General features: G+C 46.3%; 1 long non-coding RNA gene across 4 annotated transcripts in view; it reads right to left on the reverse strand.

Annotated features, from left to right (window-relative positions):
• The window catches only part of LOC140250734 (uncharacterized), a 376536-nt gene extending 365240 nt beyond the window's left edge, over positions 1-11296 (reverse strand). For all 4 annotated transcript variants that reach the window (XR_011903252.1, XR_011903251.1, XR_011903250.1 and 1 more), the window contains exon 1: positions 11075-11296. This is a non-coding gene — a long non-coding RNA (uncharacterized lncRNA). The remainder of the gene's footprint in view (positions 1-11074) is intronic.
• Positions 11297-17962: the final 6666 nt, after the last annotated feature.

A 17962-nucleotide genomic window follows, 5' to 3' on the forward strand; every position in this document is an offset into this window, starting at 1 on the left:
TCCCATCGCAGCATACTGCAAGCTTATCTGTAAAATTAAGGTACCTCATAGCTACCCTTGGGAAGTGAGGAGTCTTTTCTCTGCGTCTATCCCATCAGATGAGAAAGTGACCAAAATTAACACGAACCACTGAGCTTTAAGACAGAGACTACCTTTCAAGCAGACTGACTACAGGGGACATAACACGGCCAGCCAAAAGTCGAAGCTTTAAGTCGCTCTCAAGATGGAATAACGTGGGGCACATCATCTGGAAAAGCACGGGGTGCCTAATTCTAAGCAAGAGCTGGTTTCTTTAAAGCTTAGAGGGGTAAAAAAAGAAACAAATAAAGCAGACACTTCTGGTTATAGCATCTGCCATTTCACCATGCCTACGTTTTTAAGGGACGCATTTAGCTTAGGTATGTTGGAAACAAACAGGAATGACAGGGATCCAGCATTTTTCACACAACCTGCTTCACAGAAGCCCCTTTGTGTTTTCAAATGTAGCTGTGCAACCATCCCAGATGAAGTTACTGGAAAGCATAATTGTGGCAGAACATGTGCACAGTGTATGTGTGTAGGCAGCACACAGGGGAAATTGGTAGTTAAAAGGGCCAAACGACTGAACGAGGAGAAAGAAATTGTGGTATGGCTAATAACGCCTGTTTTACAGTGCACGCTCTTTCACGTACCTTTCTGAAATCTGTTACATGTTATTGTCTATTTTGCTTTTTAATTTTCAGCATGGTCTCCTTCTCTGGTATTCGTGTTGAACTCAGGACTTCCTTGTTTCAAATTGTAGTGGAAACCTCATTTTGAACAATTTAGTGGGGCAATGAAGGAGAGCTGGAGCTAGTCAGGCAGCAGAAGTTTCTCCTAAACCTCGGCATGCTGTTCTGATCATCGTGCTATTACAGTTTGCTGTTCATAGAAATCAAGGAATTTATGAATCATTAAAAGGTGCGGGTGATAGAGAAGTTATTATAATAGCATTCAGAGAAATTACAGGAGCCATCAGAAAAAAATAAAATAAAAATAGCTGCAACGTTAACACCGCTGACTGAATATCAATGCAGCAGTGAAGTGATGTGGTAGTTGGGGATGCAGATATGCCGGAATCTCAGGCAGCCTCGAACCACATGCTTTGCATTTGCACACTTCTTACACACAGCTACTTCTGCACAGAAGCGTTCAGGGTGTAAAGGAAACGTGATCAACAGTCGTCATTAAAATACACTGAGGGTATGTAAAGATCTTGGGCTGGGGCTGGTGAAAACAAGACTTTGTGAATATTAACTGGTTCTATGCTAATTTACTCGTTTTCCTACCTTTTGCCTAGAACTTATCAGTGTATTAAAAATACATTAGGGACCAAAACCACTATCACCTAGTTATGTTAGAGATCAAGTTCTTAGCTATGGCCACACTCCATCCCTCCTGCTCCTCGTATTAGCCCTTGCATTAGTCCCCCACTTCATGTTTCCCCAACACCCTTTAAAACAAAGATTCTAGGCTCCATGCAACAGAAAAGCAGATGAAGTTGACAACTACAGCCCAATTCTCCTTTATCCTCTGTGAGCTCGAGAGGTCTGTCAGTTCATTGAAGGGGTGCAGCAGGTCAGGTTCGAAGTCCATTAAACAGCTGTGAGGGCTTGCTTGCACAACACCTTTGCACGCTGTCTCTCACTAGTTAGAGCTACAGTAAAACTTCCTCTGCTTTGATGAATGCTGAAATTCATCAAATTCATCTCTCGGAATACACTTAAGATGGAAGAAAACCAGCTAGCTTTACTACAGTGCACTGTTTTTTCTTGAGGGGACACGGCAGGCAACGTTCCTCAATGCTGTAGTAGCTACATGACCTCTCTCCCAGGGCTGCTGTGGGAAAGTTCTTTGGCTCCTCAGAGTCCCACTTCTATCCATCTATAATTACATAAGCCTTGTTGACCAACTGTGCTGGAAAACGACAACCTCTCTTAGGCCTGGCCATTTCACTGTCATATTCACAGATTCTTGCATTTAACAGAGTAAAAAGGACCAAGTTTAAAAAAATAGTCCTTAAAGGATGGCCATTCCTTTCTTGCAGTGCTCCTCAGCTGCAGCAAGTGCAAAACACTGCTCTGTATGGAGAAAGTATTTTGCCTGCATACAAGTCTTAAAAGAACGGCATATAAATGATAGAAAAGATGGTGTGAGAAAGGAGGTATTCTCCACCTGTGAGGAATCATTTAGCTGCTGACAACCCCTAGTAATGGCAAACTGTAGTTTTGCTCTTCCTCCTAATAACAGGGACGGAGGAAATTATACAGACAGGTTTTCACAATGCTTTCTCACAGAAATATTTATCATTCTAAGAGGCACTAAGATGACAATGCCATAATGCTACCTCTTACTGTAGTTAACACTACAGGGAAGAAATCTGCTTCTGTCCTCAAAATCCATTATAATAACAAAAGCAATAAAAGAAAACTAACAAGTGAATCACTATTTCTGACAAATTTGGCATCATGTGTGCCAAGCGATGCAACCACCTGCTTTTCCATCACAAATGAGGACCACCACAAACCAGTAATAGCTTATTTTTACCTGGCACAGCACATTTTTAATGCAAAAGCTCTCTGCAGAATACGGGTGAGGCGGCGTGCGATCCCCCTTTGAAGCCACTAACACCTTCCTCATGCCCTATCAGAACCTCCTCTGCTGCACTTTGTGTCCTTCTCCTCTTCTTTCACTGTGCGCTTCAGGAGAAAGCTTGGCTCCGTCTTCTCAGAAAGACAATCACTCTCCCATTACATACATGAAGACAGCAATAAAACCTCCCCTTAGCCTCAAATCTAATTTTTCAAAGCTATTCCAAAATACCACGTGAGACAAATTACTCTGTACTAAATGCATCTACCTATGAAGGAGAAAGTGTTGTGTCCATCCTGCTGGGATTTTAACTTTCTTCCTGGCAACGATGCTGATAGAATTAGTCATTGATAACTGGTGAATTTAAAGCTCCTTCTGGCAATTAACAAACTCACAAGTACAAAGTACTACTTATTGGCAAACATAACGCGTTGGAATTTGCTTACCTTCCTCGTGTAACAGTCCCTGTGCTGTCTCCCTGGCGGGATTTCTCACAATAAAATAAGCTGGTTTGTGCCCACAAAGCGTATGATAACAAAGCTATCCCTTAATACAGCTTACGTGGTGCAACTGTTTACTTGGGTAAACTTACACTGTGTGGTTCTGTATGTACTCCACCTGAGGTTAGAATCATTATTAAAGAAATGCCACCGTGACATGAACGCACAGCCCGTATTTTGCAATCCGTAACAGAAATACTGGCAGCTTAACATGCCTGCCTGCTTCCCTGCTTCGTTGCAAACCTTGTTTTCATTTGCTGGTTTCAGATACCAAGCAGGCAGGTAACACTGTTTATCTGTTTTACACAAGTAAAAAGCACCACGTGAGAGAGAATCTACTCTAAGCCTACTGGAGTTTCTTCTCCCCGCTTTGGGCTTTTAACAAAGGATTGATATTGGCTTTCCCTTTGGCCTTTGAAGCTCCAGGTCACTTAACCAAACGTCCAAATGCGTGCACAACTGTCAGTAACGGCATCTGGGGAGATCCAGGGCAAAAAACAACAACAAAAAAGAAGCAGAACTGTTATCTTGTTGAGTATCTTCTTCCCCCGTGCAAGTCAATTCCAACCCCCTTATCTCCCAATAGACCCCCCTGTCCCTTTTGGTGCCATACTGTCCATTGCCAAAATCTTCAGCTCTTCAAGCTCAAGCAGCATATATGGCACAGCTGGACTGCAAACCGCTGATAAAACGTGCCTGCATATTTCATTACGTCTCAGCCATTATCTGTAAGTGGGGCTCCCAACAATTCAAATTCTCTTAACTCAAATGTTTTAATGAAACTAACGGTGAGGAGCAAAGGTCCCTTTCATACTCTCTTTCATTGCTAAATGCACAAGGTCTGACTGAGCTAAATGTCAGATTCTGACTTGCTTGATTTAGCCTTGCTATTTAGTAGTAATTATGGACAGAAGTCTCATTTAGGCGTATTGATCCAGTCTTTAACATGAGAATAAATTCAGCAGCTGAGCTATGGAAAACACTGGAGGAATTCTCAATCCATGAATCTTTACAAGGAACAAAGGAGCAGCAACGCATTTGCTATGGTAGTGATTCCTGCCCACATGCCAATGTAGTCAATCATGCCAAAAAAGCTTCTGCTGTGGGAGAATGCATGCCATGAACAACACGAACCTGCGGCCCACCAAAAAGCCACACACACCTGGCGAGTTCCAGTTCCGCCTTCACAGAACGCAGTATCCCAACTCAGGAAAGCATTTAATCATATGTTGCAGTCCATCAGAATTCATGAGAGGCCTTAAGTATGTGCTTATATTTAAAAAGATGCTTAAGTGCCATTGATTTCAAGTACAGGCTTAAGTGCTGTCCTCAGTATAAATGGTTTCTCCAACCAGGGTCGATGGGAGTTTTATCACTGGCTTTAGTGAGAGCAGAACAGGAACTGAAGAATTTTAGTTATCCCAAATGCTCATCCTGATTGAACGTCCGCACAATAAGGGAAGTATAATCACATCATGTTGCATGCTTTGATATCAGCTACCTCGAGAAAGAAGTTCTGAAATTAATAAGGAATCCTAAGCTTCTCATGCTAAGCAAAAGACATTTATCACTGCACGACTAAGAACTTCTCTGTCTCCATATCACCCTATAGTTCCACCTTCCTAGAGATTTTCTTATCTCAGAGGTTTGTGGATTTTTTTTTAAAGATGAATAATACAATGTCCCAGTTAAATATACTTTATTATCATTATTTTTTTTAATTATATAAAAAAAATCCATAATATAATTCTTTGAGAGTAACCATAATAGACAGTAACAGCTGCTATGGTCTATTGTGCAAATAAGTAATTACAGAACTTACAGACTATCGTGTAAATATGTAATTATGGACTTTTTAAAATGTGCATTATTTCCTCGATAGTCTATCGCTTAAGTATGTAATTATGGACTTTAAAACATGTATTATTTACTCAGACTGCAGCAGCTCCTTGGGACAGAGCCGTTCTGGCCTATTGGGTAAACATGCAATTACGGGAAGTTTAAAAATATGTATTATTTATTTGCTACTGCTGCTGTCAATTCATCACGACAGTCATTTTCAAAGGCAGACTCAAAATACCCGATTTTGCGTGGAGTTTTCAGAGGCCACGTGAAGCACCGCTCCGTGTGGCTGTGGTTGTGCACAGCCTTTGCCTCAGGAGGTGTCTTATCACAGAGTCACCCAGTGAAAACCAACCAAGAGACTCCACAAGCGGTTCCATTAACTGGGCCTTACCACCAAGACTCGAATGCAGGCAAAAGAAAACCCTTCTGTCATTTCTTTCACAGCGCTAATAACGAAGAGTATATCCCACTGGGGTTAGCAGCTGCTATCTGACAGAACATTCCTCGGAGACCTTTCAGCAAAGCAGTAAACTAGGTGCAATTGCAATCAGCAGCAGGGCTTATTTCCTAATGGCCTCTCAGCTCAAAGACCAAGGACCATTTAGCAGACAGCAAAGGGAAACAAGGGATGATCTGCACAGCAAAAGCGGTGCTAAAGATCCAACATCCACGCTGCTTAATTTTCAGATGGTTTACTTCAAGCCAGTTCTAAAGCAGTCCCACTAGGTGTGCTCCCAGCTAATACGCTCTGGTGTAGTTCCCTGCAAGAGGAATCCATTTCAGGCATTATGAGACCACTCCATGATGAGAATCAAAGCACTAAACATGCACGTGATCCCTTCCACACATCACTCTCTATCTGACATAAAACTATCGTAAAGGGAGGAAAGTAACTGTGAAGGGAGATTCACTCATCCAAGATGTAACTTCAAGTTATGAAAGAAAAGATAACTATCGTTACCATTGAATATTACATTTCTAAACTACCCGCAGGCCCCAATCAGAGATAAACAGTAGGTGCTTCACACATGGAAATCCAAACCTCACAGACTTTAACATTTCAGAAATATTGCCCAATATATTACACCTTACAGATTGCTTTTTGGAAGCAAAACGAGTGTGTTCCTAGGCCAAAATGTATGCAGACTCTAGAATATGCTGCGTCTGCATCTGTATGTCCATAAATCTAACCACCTAGGAATGGTTTTCCTAACAGACCACACTGAAAGCCAAACTAGAATAATTTCTTCTTGCAAATATATGGGACGGTTACTCACTGTGTCACACTTCACACAATCCCACCCTTTCGCTGGACACAGGAGTGTTATCATCATTCACCCTCACAATAAGGATAGCTTATATACTTCAAGACCTTATTTCAGTTCTCCTGGTGGGTTTTAGGAACCTGGAGGAAGAGTTGTAGGCTCGAAACCCAACTATGGGATTTCCTTCTAGAACCTGAGACTCCGCTGCACTCCTTCCTCTTTGGAGCGGTGCATTTGGAGCTCAGCCTGCATTTGCAAGGTCACACTGGATACTACCCGTCACACGATGCTGCTTATGCGTGAAATGCCCATTTTGCACAAAGCTCACAAATATATATTCATGTCATAGTATCTAAATGTCCAGGGATAGTTTGAGCTGGGACCAAGTGAGGGCGGCTGCCACACACGCTCTGCCCTGTTGTGACCGAATAAGGCAAAGCACAAAGTTGTCAGTTAGAGCCTGGAAACCTTATGGGCAGGTTTACATAGCTGCGCTGCTGGAACCAGGAGGCTGGTAAAATAAGACCTGGCCTTCTGTGCCTGCAATTAGTTCTGTGTGAAGTAGACATGCCAGGAATGGAAGCGGTGTCCATTTTGTAACAGTAATTATGATTGTGAAGCCATTTTCGAGGTGGGATTATGGGCACTAAACCGCTGGGACCGACTGTGCTGCCCATGCGTTAAATCCTCATTTTGTGCAGACTTAATGAAAAAGATAGCTTCTTGTAATATGCTGTTTTGTCAGTTGCTCCTACACGGCAGCACAGGGATGCTTTCTTTCTGCTTAATACACGCGGCGATAATTTTTTTTCCACGTGCTCTTTCTGTAAACGTTCCACCACAAAACATTCTGTTAAACTGGAATTAAGGGTTGTAAATACGCATTAAGAAGTTCGAGTAAATTCTGTACTAATTGACCGTCCCAAGTACTGACATCGATGGAGGAAAAGAGCATTACAGGCTGCATTCTCAGCCCCAGAAATGCTACTCCATCTCCAGGTGACTGAGAATCAAATCCTGAGCTGAACTTGGTAGCAAACACCTGCTGGAGGTATCGGGGATGAGAGATCAATCTCACACTTCACAAACATCAAGGACAGGGTTGCAAATACCCCCCAGTGTCTTAACTTGGCTCTCATTGAGCAAATGACATTTTTACCACTGGCTTTAAGGACAACAGAGCCGAGAAAATAACCAGCGCTTCTGGAAATCCCATCCTTTGGAAATTCAAGAAAATAACGAAGGTTTCTTTTGTTCCCTCAGCCAACCTCTTTGTAAAACCTCATCAGCCTCTCAGCCACACTTACATCACGGGATGGACCACGGAACACAACGATCCCGAGTTCACTTTCTGCTCCAGCCACATTCCCCGAGGAATCCAAGTCGACATCACTCTTCCCTTTGCCCTTGACAGACCTGACTAATTTTTTTTGTGGCTGAAATTAAAACATTTGTTTCCCTTCACCTTCAGAAGACTATACTTTATTGTTAACATATTAGGAGAGAGAACGGTACCGCGAGCTAAGCAAATCAAACGATAATTAACAGAAAATTAAACAACGGCAATTAATAAAGATACCTCCGAGTAGTCTCCAAATGGTAATACAACAACTCACAGCGGTGCTGTGAAGCTTGGTTTGCCTCTACCTGTAATTTACTTTGAGATCTTAGCATTAAAAGGAGCTCAGAATTGAAAAATATCGTTATTAGCATAAAAATGAGGTATGTTCTATTTATTTTGTGTAATAATTTAGCAGAAGATCGTATTACACAACTTTATACTGTACGCACAAGGTCACACAGGATATGACTTGTCACACTGCGTTGCCTATGCATGAAATCCTCATTTTGTGCAGAGCTCCAAAATATATATTCATGTCAGAATATCTTACTGTCCAGCAATAGCCTGAGAGTTTCATTCTATTACATACAGGGGAAACAAATTCAGCGTCATTTGAGAGTTCTCCTCTTCTCTCAATACCCGAATGAACCCTCATTAATCAAGACCTGCAGATAGTCACCGAAAGAAAACCAGCCCTGTTACTGCTCTCTGCAGCCTGAGACGAAATCATATCCACCCTCTTAGCATTTTTCAAACGTTTCTATGCGACTATCCCAATCAAGGAGCCAAAATCTGGCATCAATGTCATCGTTAGCAGGGAAGAGAACAGCTTTACTAATGCAATAAAGGGAAACAAACAAACAAACAATCAGAATTGTCTCTAAGGATGGAATGTCACTGACTGCGCCAGCACTGCTTCAACTGCACCACCTTCTCCAGCCTTCCCAGCAGCGCACACTGCGACCTCCAGCACTGCTCACGCCTGCCCTGCTGATGCTGGTAGCTGGACAAGCAGGGTCTCCTATCTAACCCTGCTTGCTGCCTGCCTCCCCATCAGCTCCTGGTCATTTAAATGCTCTTCTCCTCCGAACACATCCCAGCTGAAGAAAACAAGAACATTCTTTGACAATTACTTCTTGGAGAATTCTGTTTCTTTTTTAGCCAGCCATAAACGTGGAATTGTTGTGTAAGCCGTTCCTAGCGGGGCAGCTTGCTCCACAAAATCCTTAAATCTAGGATGTGTCAGTTTGCATTAAGAGAAGAAATATTACGGCGGTCTTCAATAAAACAGCAGAAAGCAGGAACAGTTTAGAGATCAGAGCACATAAGCAGTGTAGCCTCCAGACCAGAACAGTGGGTTTGACATGAGATTCAGGTAAATAGCCAGAACAGAACAGCAATTAACAGTTAACAGGCCACTTAAATTAAGAGCTTTCCTTGAGAAAACAGCCTCAGACCTTCAGAGACTCCAGGAACTGACAGTTCAAGCAGGAAGTAAAGTGGCAAAAAATCGAAGCGTGTGGGGAATTTCCTCAGCAGGCCTTTCATCCACACAGTGCACCAACCCAGGAGTGCCCGGCCTGAATGCGGATGGAGGGCAGTGTGAGCACAGGGAGGGGGCTCTGCAGACAGAGGGATCTGCTGCTGCAGCTCTCGTTTTTGGGGCAGCTGACACCCCCTGCGTCCCAGCAGTCCCAACAAAGGGACACAGCCTCACTCACAGAACCGAGGCCGCGGCCCCATGTGCAGGCAAACCCAGCAGAAGCACCAGCATGAACCTCACGTTTCTGTTCCCCTCGTTTCAGGGCACTGCTGACGTGCTGACACGCACACCGAACCCTCAACAACACAGCAGTGAACCACCGCAAGCCCCACTGCCTTGAGACACAGCTTGGGAGAGCACGAAGAGTGGACATCTCAAACCTCCTGAGCCTCAAGCCCCCGTTTTCTCTTCCAGCGCCTTGTAATGCAATAGGAGGCATTTCTCTTTCACTCAGGAGTTTGACTTCCCAAACTTTTAAGATGAGCAGTTCAATGAAAAATAAAGATATAACTTGCCTACCACCCCCAAGGAGTGCAAATACAGACCTCCATCTTGCATAGCTCAAAGCACTCTTGGAACTGGGGACGTGCAGGAGCACAACCATTGGAAACAAAAGTAGGTCCGGCACAGAGAACACCAGGAACCAGCCATCTGCTTTCCCCAGCAGAACAGCCTGCAGAGCCCCGCAAGATGTGTGCACAGTGCTGTTACTGCAGCACCCCGCTGCTCCCCAGCATCCTGCTGCAGGGACACACGCAGCACAGCAGGACATGCAGCCCACGGTTAGTGCTGTGTGTGTGTAGGGGGGGGTGCTGCTGTTAGCCACATCCAGAAGGGCAGAGGTGTCAAAGCAGCTTTACAGCTTCCTGGTGCTGAGATGTGACGGGGCCAGGGGACTTTTTGATGGACGCATGGGAGCGACACATACAGACTGTTTGAAAGGGTCAGCTCCGTATTTCACAGCAGCAGCCCGTGGGGGCTCAGAGTCAGGGGGCAGCCTGTTGGCAGCGGAGACCCAGGTCCTCCTGGCTGTTCCAGAGGGCCCAGCAGCGCATGGTTCCAAAGGAACAGGAGCAGCTAACCTCCTCGCTCATTGCAGAGGAGCTGGGAGCAAGGACTGTCAGGGCCGGGTGTTTCTGGACAAGGAACATTGGAGAATGGCTCTTTGAGAGTGAGGAGGTTCGGAAGTAAGGGCATCTGGGAAGGGGGGAGGGAGCCTGGAGATGGAAGCGCTTAGGGCCAAGGACATTTGGGAGCCAGGGCTTCTGGACGCACGGCACAGCCCCTCGGCGACGGCGTTTGAGGCTGCGGTCCTTTGGCGGTGAAAGCACACAGGGTTAAGAGGTCAGGGCGTGCACGTTAGGAGGGCAGAACCACGCTCAGGGCAGGGCACTTGGCCGCGGCGTGGAGGCGTGATGGCGATTCGGACGAGGGTCTCGGCACGCAGCCAGCTCCCACCCGCCTCTCTACTCCACCCGCCCTCTGCGGCGCGGCGCTCGGACACAGGGAGCAGAAGCCGCATCCAGCCCTCCCCCCTCCTCCCCCACTTCCCCATCCCCCGCGACGCCGGGCCCCTCACGCCCCAAATCCGCCCCCGGGGCTGCGGCACAGCCCCCACCCCTCGCACGGCCGCGCCGAGCCCCGTCCCCGAGCCCCGTGGGCGCCGCGGCGGCGGACGGGCGGGGGGGCGCGGCGGGGCCGGCCGCGGGGGCGGAGCCGGCAGCGAGCGCCGGGCGCCGTGACCCCGGGGCGGGGAGGCGGCACGGCGGCCGCGGGGCCGGGGGGGGCGCGGCGAGCCCGAGGGCAGCGCGGCGGCGGGCGCGCCCCGTCCCCAACCGACACGCGCGCACAGCGACACGCACACGCGGCACCGCACCGGGATGGGGGGGGAGCCGCCTCGGCCCCCGCCCCGCCGCCCGCCCGGGGAGGGCCGGGGCGCGGGTCCGGCCGCCGCGAGCTCCGCACTTACCCGGGCCGCGGCGAGGTGTCGGCGGGCGGGCTCCGGCACGCCGCTACTGCGGGGGGGAACCGGGGGGGCCGGGTGTGTTTGGGGGGGGTCCGTAATCCGACAGGCTTTGGGCAGCCAAATGTAAACACTCCGCCATGATTTCTTTGTTTAGATAATTGAACCTGCCTCCCTCTCCCTCGCCGACTCTCGCTCGCTTTTATTTATTTATTTCCACCCCCCCCCCCTCCCGTCAGCATCATCATCGTCGTTATGGCTTGTGTGGGGTGTTTTGTTTTGGTTGTTTTTTTTTTCTTTTTTCTTTTTTCTTTTTTTTTTTTGTTGTTAGAGGGTTGTTATTTAGTAGCTGGATGCGACAATAGCCGCAAACCCGCGCATATAAACCTTTATATCTAAGCATCATCCGCGGGGGCAGGCGGGAGGCGTTACGCACTGCGGGCAGCCCCCAGCGCGGCGCTTCACCTGGCGGCCGGGGAGCAGCCGCGGGCAGCGCCCAGCACGGCGCCCGGTCGGTGGGAGCAGGCAGCGTGCTGCGGGGATGCGATGGAAGCTTCCAGAGCCCAGCTTCTGCAGTGCTGGTTGTGCCCAGTCGGCCCGAGCTGGCTGAGTTCCTTCTTGGTGTTTGTTTTGGTTTTTTTGTTTTTTGTTTTTTTTTTTTTTTTGCTTTTTTTGCAATTAAAAAAATAAAAATGTTCCAGAAGTGTTTTTTAAAGTCGTGCAAACGCCTTTCACTTCAGAGGGCCTCATGAGGAGCTCCCGGTACCCACACAGCAGCCCTTCCTATAGGCAGGTGATGCTTCCCAGCTGCAGTGACCTGGGGGAGGGCAGGAGCCTGGCTGTGCCCCACAGTGCCCGCCCCCAGGGCTGCAGGCTCCGTGCTGCTCCCCAGGGCCCTGTCGAAGACTCCAGAAAGAGCCTGTTTTTCTACTTCCAGCATTAAGAGCGCTGTTTCCCTCTCCTAACTCCTTACTTAACCATCTTTCGTTTCTAGGAGGTCAGAAGACGCTGGAAAACGTGCAGTGTTTCAAGAATTATCTTTGCTGCTGCTGTGTAGAAAGAGCAGGAGCGTGAGGACAACTTATAAAGTCATTATGTGGAACAATAAAGTCATTTCCTTACCCTGTTAGGCGGTGAAGAGTCAGTGCGTAGTGACAGCATGCCAGCCATCAAACAGGTCCCCAGTCCGTTTTCCCCTGAGCCTGTTGTAGCGATAATGATCACCGTGCCCATAGCCAGCAGCCTCTGAAACAAAGCCAACAACAACAGGTGCATTACTGTACCCTAACTGCCGTGTCTGCCCTTGGCACAGGTCCTCACTCTGCAAAGGGATCGCCACCACCTGCAACCCCCAAACCTCCACTGAGTCACACTAATCCCTTGTGAAGCCATCGTTAGTTCTTGGGATAAGAACGTCTACATATAGTGAGCACAGAGCAACGGGAAAGGAGTATTCGTACAAAATACAGTGACATGGGCACTCTCGGTTGGTAAGAATGCAGGATTGCTCGACAAGTTCCCATTGCTGTCTTCCCCTCTTTCCTCTTAGAGGTTTCGCTATTTACTTAACGCTTCTACTTTTCTCTGCCAGAACTTCATTGCAGTCTCCCCTTAGTGGAATCCATACTTGTGACCATTGAAATTCATTTCAGGCTGGAACTTGGCATAAAAGTTTGCAGCTTCGCAGCCAGATTTGAATTACTATATTTAATTTATACTCAGCTCATAGACCCTTTTTTTTATATCTCTTTCATCTTTTTTTCAGATGAGAGTGAAGATAATTTTGTTGTGCATCCCAATGGTGGCACCGTGCTGTACTGACTCTACCTTGTCTTCATTCCACTCGCTGTTCACAAGGACGTGCTTTTGAGACGTGACTCCGGCAAGGTGTTGCTTTACAATCTTTGAAAAAATGAGTTTATTTCAGCATAAAAACTATGTAAAAATTATGCATTGTGGATGCACAATGGTGTTTTTATTGCATTCTTAGATACGGCTCGCTGAACAGTGAAACCAATTTTCATGTGATCTTAAAGAGGGCAGAAGTCTTTGTCACGCTTTGAAAAATAACTTTTGCACAAATTTGTTTATTGGAGTTATTAATTTCTGTGAATATTCAGGCAGCGCTCTGCTGGCCTTAGCAGCGACAAAGAAAGAATGACAAGCAGATTTTATTAGACTAGATTGCGTTGGATAGCTTACATTTCCTTTCTCTGTTCATCAGTGTAAAAAAAAAAAAGGCACAAGAAAATGCAGTACTTCATCTGATAGCAGTTCTGTTGCGTGAGTCCGGCTGAGGAATTGCTCAAGGATATCTTTGTACCACGTCAAACTCAGGATTTTTACTACTCTGCTTTTTCCTGCAGTGCCCAGCAGTGCGGGCTGTGACAGACATGCTGGTAATACGCAGCCATCACAAAATCCTAGAGCGGCCTGGGTTCAAAAGGACCCCAATGCTCATCCAGTTCCAACCCGCTGCTGTGTGCAGGGTCACCAACCAGCAGCCCAGGCTGCCCGGAGCCACATCCAGCCTGGCCTTGAATGCCTGCAGGGATGGGGCATCCACAGCCTCCTTGGGCAGCCTGTTCCAGTGCAGTATTCTTTCTTGCAGCATATGCGTATACAATAAGGTGATTCCTGTGGTAGCTTCTGTCATCTTTGAATAGCTGATAGTTAAAGATGATGTGTCATCCATTGGATTAGACATAGTTTTCCAGTCTTTTACCTCTGCACAGTAATTTAGAGTTATGGAAAGTTAGGGAAGACCGTACTTAGCAGATCTTAAGAAGGGAGGTGACTACTTGCTGGCCTGGGTGATTTAAGGGGAGAGACTGGGTGTGATGGAAGGATCCTGGGGGAGAGTGTGGAGACCTGTAGCGATGGGGTTGTGCTTGAGAATCTGTGTCATGCATCCAGTAGGGCATTGTGGGAGCACGTGCTATTTGGCAGCCAAGGTTTGAAAGAGCATTGCCACTTTTTAAAGCTACAGCATGATGCCCGAATTAAGGAAATATCCGCATTTTCCTCAGTCGCTCTCACTGGAGAATTGAGAATCTGTTTATGCTGAGGTAACTGTCTCCTTTGCAAGGCACTTTTCTCTATTAGCTTACTTTCTCTGAGATTGCATTTAAAATGCGTGTGTAAGAAAGCGCAGTGATGGGTAGACGGGGAGCATTTTAACCAGTGCGATATGGCAGCGTATCCCCTGGCCATAAAAGAGTTGTGATACCTAAGTAATAAGCTGCACTGCTGTGCAAGAGAGCTAAAAAAGACCTTAAAAACAGCAATAAAAATCTGCTGTGTGAAAAAGATAACATCCGGGTCCTAAAACAAGGTTAGGATGAAATCTGTTTGTCCAGGAGCAGACGTGCAAAGCAGGTCTTTTCACCGTAAAGGTGGGTAAGAAGAAAGTATGAGAAATAAAGTTTTCTTTGAGTGTTTTACGTTAACAAATCGCCATTGCACGATTGCAACACTGCAATAATTATGTCACTATTTTTCATTCGTGATAGATTATTGTTAGCAATTCATCATTGTAACATATTAATACTGGTATTAGTTTTTAAACAGAACCATCATATTAGCAGCAAACGTGTCATATTAGTGAAAATTAACGAAATGATGAAAAATTGCTGCCAAGGCTTTGGGGCTCCAACACTGCAAGGAAATCGCTTTTTTCCAGCCCAGCAGTTTTTCAGTGAGCATATATTTTGCTGCAACGATAAAGAGACAACTCTACGGCTTCCTCTGTCCAAAAGCTGTATCAGAATATACGTGCGTGTATTCTTTTACAATCCCAATAACTGTATGTTCTGCCTTTTAAAAGCTGACTGCTGTCATTCACAGCTCCTGGCATGAAGCTGTTGGAGGCCATTAACTCTCTTTTTGTTGGGACTGTGAGTCTGTACAGTGCAGCATACTTCTAGAGTGCAATGCAGCTGCCCTTCTAAAGCATTAAACTGCATCTCCCTGAGAGGCACTCGACTGTGAACTTGTTTCACGTGCCTCCGACCGGTCACTTGCAAGACGGTTTGGTTTTGTTTTGTTTGGTTGGGAGATAGATAGCTTCAGGCCTCTGTGAGTGTGCTCCTCCCCAGTTCTTCATCCCACCCCTTTCTGCTTTCAGCATCTGTGTTTTCTGATGTGGTATCTCTAGCTTACATGGAAAGATGATACATGGATTTCCTTGAGATGCCTTACAGTAACGACGTGAACTGGATAACAGGTTACATACAGACAGGTTACATACAGGTTTCCCTTTCACACAACCTTCTGGTGCCTCAGAATCAAGAAAAGATCAAGTATCGCCCAAACCCTCATAATCCCGTTTGGAAGTGGAGTCCCTGGTTTTGCCTACTTCTTTGTGAAGTCAGGAGTAAATCTCCATCCTCGTCTGCTTAAAAGACAGTGAAACACAACATCTTCCCCGTTTATGCAACTGCTTTGAGTTTGTTGTTTTATGTTGTTGTTATTTAAAAAGCAATTTCTTCAGCTCCTATCTACTATTTTAATGGGAGATACAAATAGCTTTAACGTGACTAACGACAGAATGTCACATCGTAGTAGTCAATGGTCAGACTGGGCATGCCTTTTCTTCAGTAGCTGATTGTACCCAGTAAATGTAAATGAAATGGTAAACCTAGAGAGTTTTCAGAATGACTCAGAGCAGGCTTTTTATTCAAGGGCCTCTGTGCAAGATCGCTGTCTTTGAACACGTGATCTACCAATGCAGGTATTTGGGGGTTCAGAAGCACAGTCAGAAGCAGAACTGCCATATATCTCCAACAGCCCTCGGTCTGTTTGTGAGTACAGCTGAAACACGTCTCCAGACAAAATCACTTCCACTGTAAGCCAGAAGCATCCTAGGGGAACCAGAGAGCTGAGCAAGATTGCACTAACCATAATCGTGACCCACACATACAACAGGGTTAATAACAATGACCCTATTGCAAAGATTAATTAATGCTTATAAAAAGCTATTATAAACTGCCATTGTATTAGTTAAGCCACAGCATCTCTGTGAGAAGAAGTAAGCGTGTGCAATGGTGGCACCAAGGCTGAGGCTTAGTGGAACAAAGTTCCCTGGGAAATATCCATATCGATGTTGGGACCAACTTCGCAATGACCCCAAAGTCCATCTCCACTGACCGTTTGCCCTCCAAGTCTCTCAGCTTCTCCCTTGGCAACTAGTCTGTCTAGGTTCGGAAGTGCTGCTTGAGCTCCCAGCTCTCTGCTGGGGCTGTCCCCTCTCCCCACCTTTCCCACTCATGTGTGCAGCACTCACCCAGGCACAGCACAGCGCAGGCGGGGGGCCGGGATGTCAGCCAGTGCTGGTCCCTGCACCCCCTGCTCTGCATTTCCCTTCCTTGCTACTCAGCTGCTTCTGTGCATTTTTCTTAACAGCAAACGAGCCATAGGGGGAGAAGCAAGTGGCTCAGGTGACCTCCCCCTGGTATGTGAGCAGTAACAGGGAAGTGAAGTTGGCATTCTGCCGTCTCTTTTCTGAAACCTAACTTTTTGAAATAATTCCGAGCTTTTAGGGTACTGCACAAAAGAGTGCAGCAAGCAGCCGAAGCCCTTCGAAGCGAGGAACTCCCCCGCAGTGTTTATAAAGTTGTGCATGTATTGTGGCACTGATTTTAATACAAAACATTAGATTGACATCCAATCTACACGCAACGTGCATTTGACTGACGTGGGCATTTATTATACATTGATGTGACATATGCCTAGCATAACAACAGCTCTGACTGACAACAGAGTAAGAAAGGATTTGTGTTATCAATGCTTGATTCAGTACATTTCCATCCTTCCCTATATAGTAGTAATAATTGTACTACTCATATGAGAAGATATTTTTGGAGTAGAACAGCACTGCAAATTGGCCCAAGTGGCACTTAAGTCCACAGTAGAAAGAGCAAGAGGTCTTTTTAGTCTCTAAGCATTTAGAAAAGATAACATAACTAGAGCTCCAGTGAATTGGAGTTGTCAAAATTCACACCTAAGAGAGAGGGGGTGTTGGGCCCGTTGCCAGGAAACAGCATCTGGTATCACATTTCTAAAAGGATGCATGCATATGAATGCAAGTGGGAGCTGCAGCATGATAAATCCATCACAGAGACTGCACCTCCTCACATTTGTCTTGTGGCACTCACCCATACGAGCTCCCTTGCCCCTGGTCCTTCAGAGTACTTCACTCATCAGCCAGGAACGTGTAGGCAGTGGAACTATTCCAGGTTCATCTTCGTAGCATGCCCTGTGCTACAGAACACGCCCAGGGCCAGAAAACAAACTTGGCTGCTCTTTGTAGCACTTGACTGCTTGCACAACATTTCACTAACATCCTGGCTCAGTTTTCAGGCTATACTTGGCCATGGTGTGAGAGGTGGCATATGGAAAGAACCACTCCTACAGTGTTGTACGGACAGGATGGCAGGAAGATTTTTCCAAGACTGCTGAGTTTCTTTGCTGGACAGAATCCTCCAGAATGTGTTCTGGTAGAGCCAGGAAAAATCTTCCCAGGAAATTCAAGTCCCTGGGCTGGCTTTGCTCTCCTAATGGTGGTGCAAGCGGATGAGCAAGGGCTGCGAAAACATCTGGTGCCCTGGAAGATTCATGGGATGGTTTGAGGATGCGATCCTATCAATAATTGTAATATTGAGTTTTCACAGGCACCCAGACAGCTAAATAACTTGCTAGTTTGCCATATTCTGAAACACGCTCGTTCAAAAGATGAAAACCAGCTAAATCCTGCTATTTTTGTTATAGGCACAGCTTTCACAGACTCCGCATTCATCCCGTGCTGGCCCAACTTTAGAGCACTATTTTAGATTTTGTAGAACTGCAATTCATTCTCAGTAATGATGTTCATGCCAGGTTGGATGGCGCTCTGGG

This window comes from Excalfactoria chinensis, chromosome 3, assembly GCF_039878825.1.
Source record: "Excalfactoria chinensis isolate bCotChi1 chromosome 3, bCotChi1.hap2, whole genome shotgun sequence".
Classification (NCBI taxonomy): domain Eukaryota; kingdom Metazoa; phylum Chordata; class Aves; order Galliformes; family Phasianidae; genus Excalfactoria; species Excalfactoria chinensis.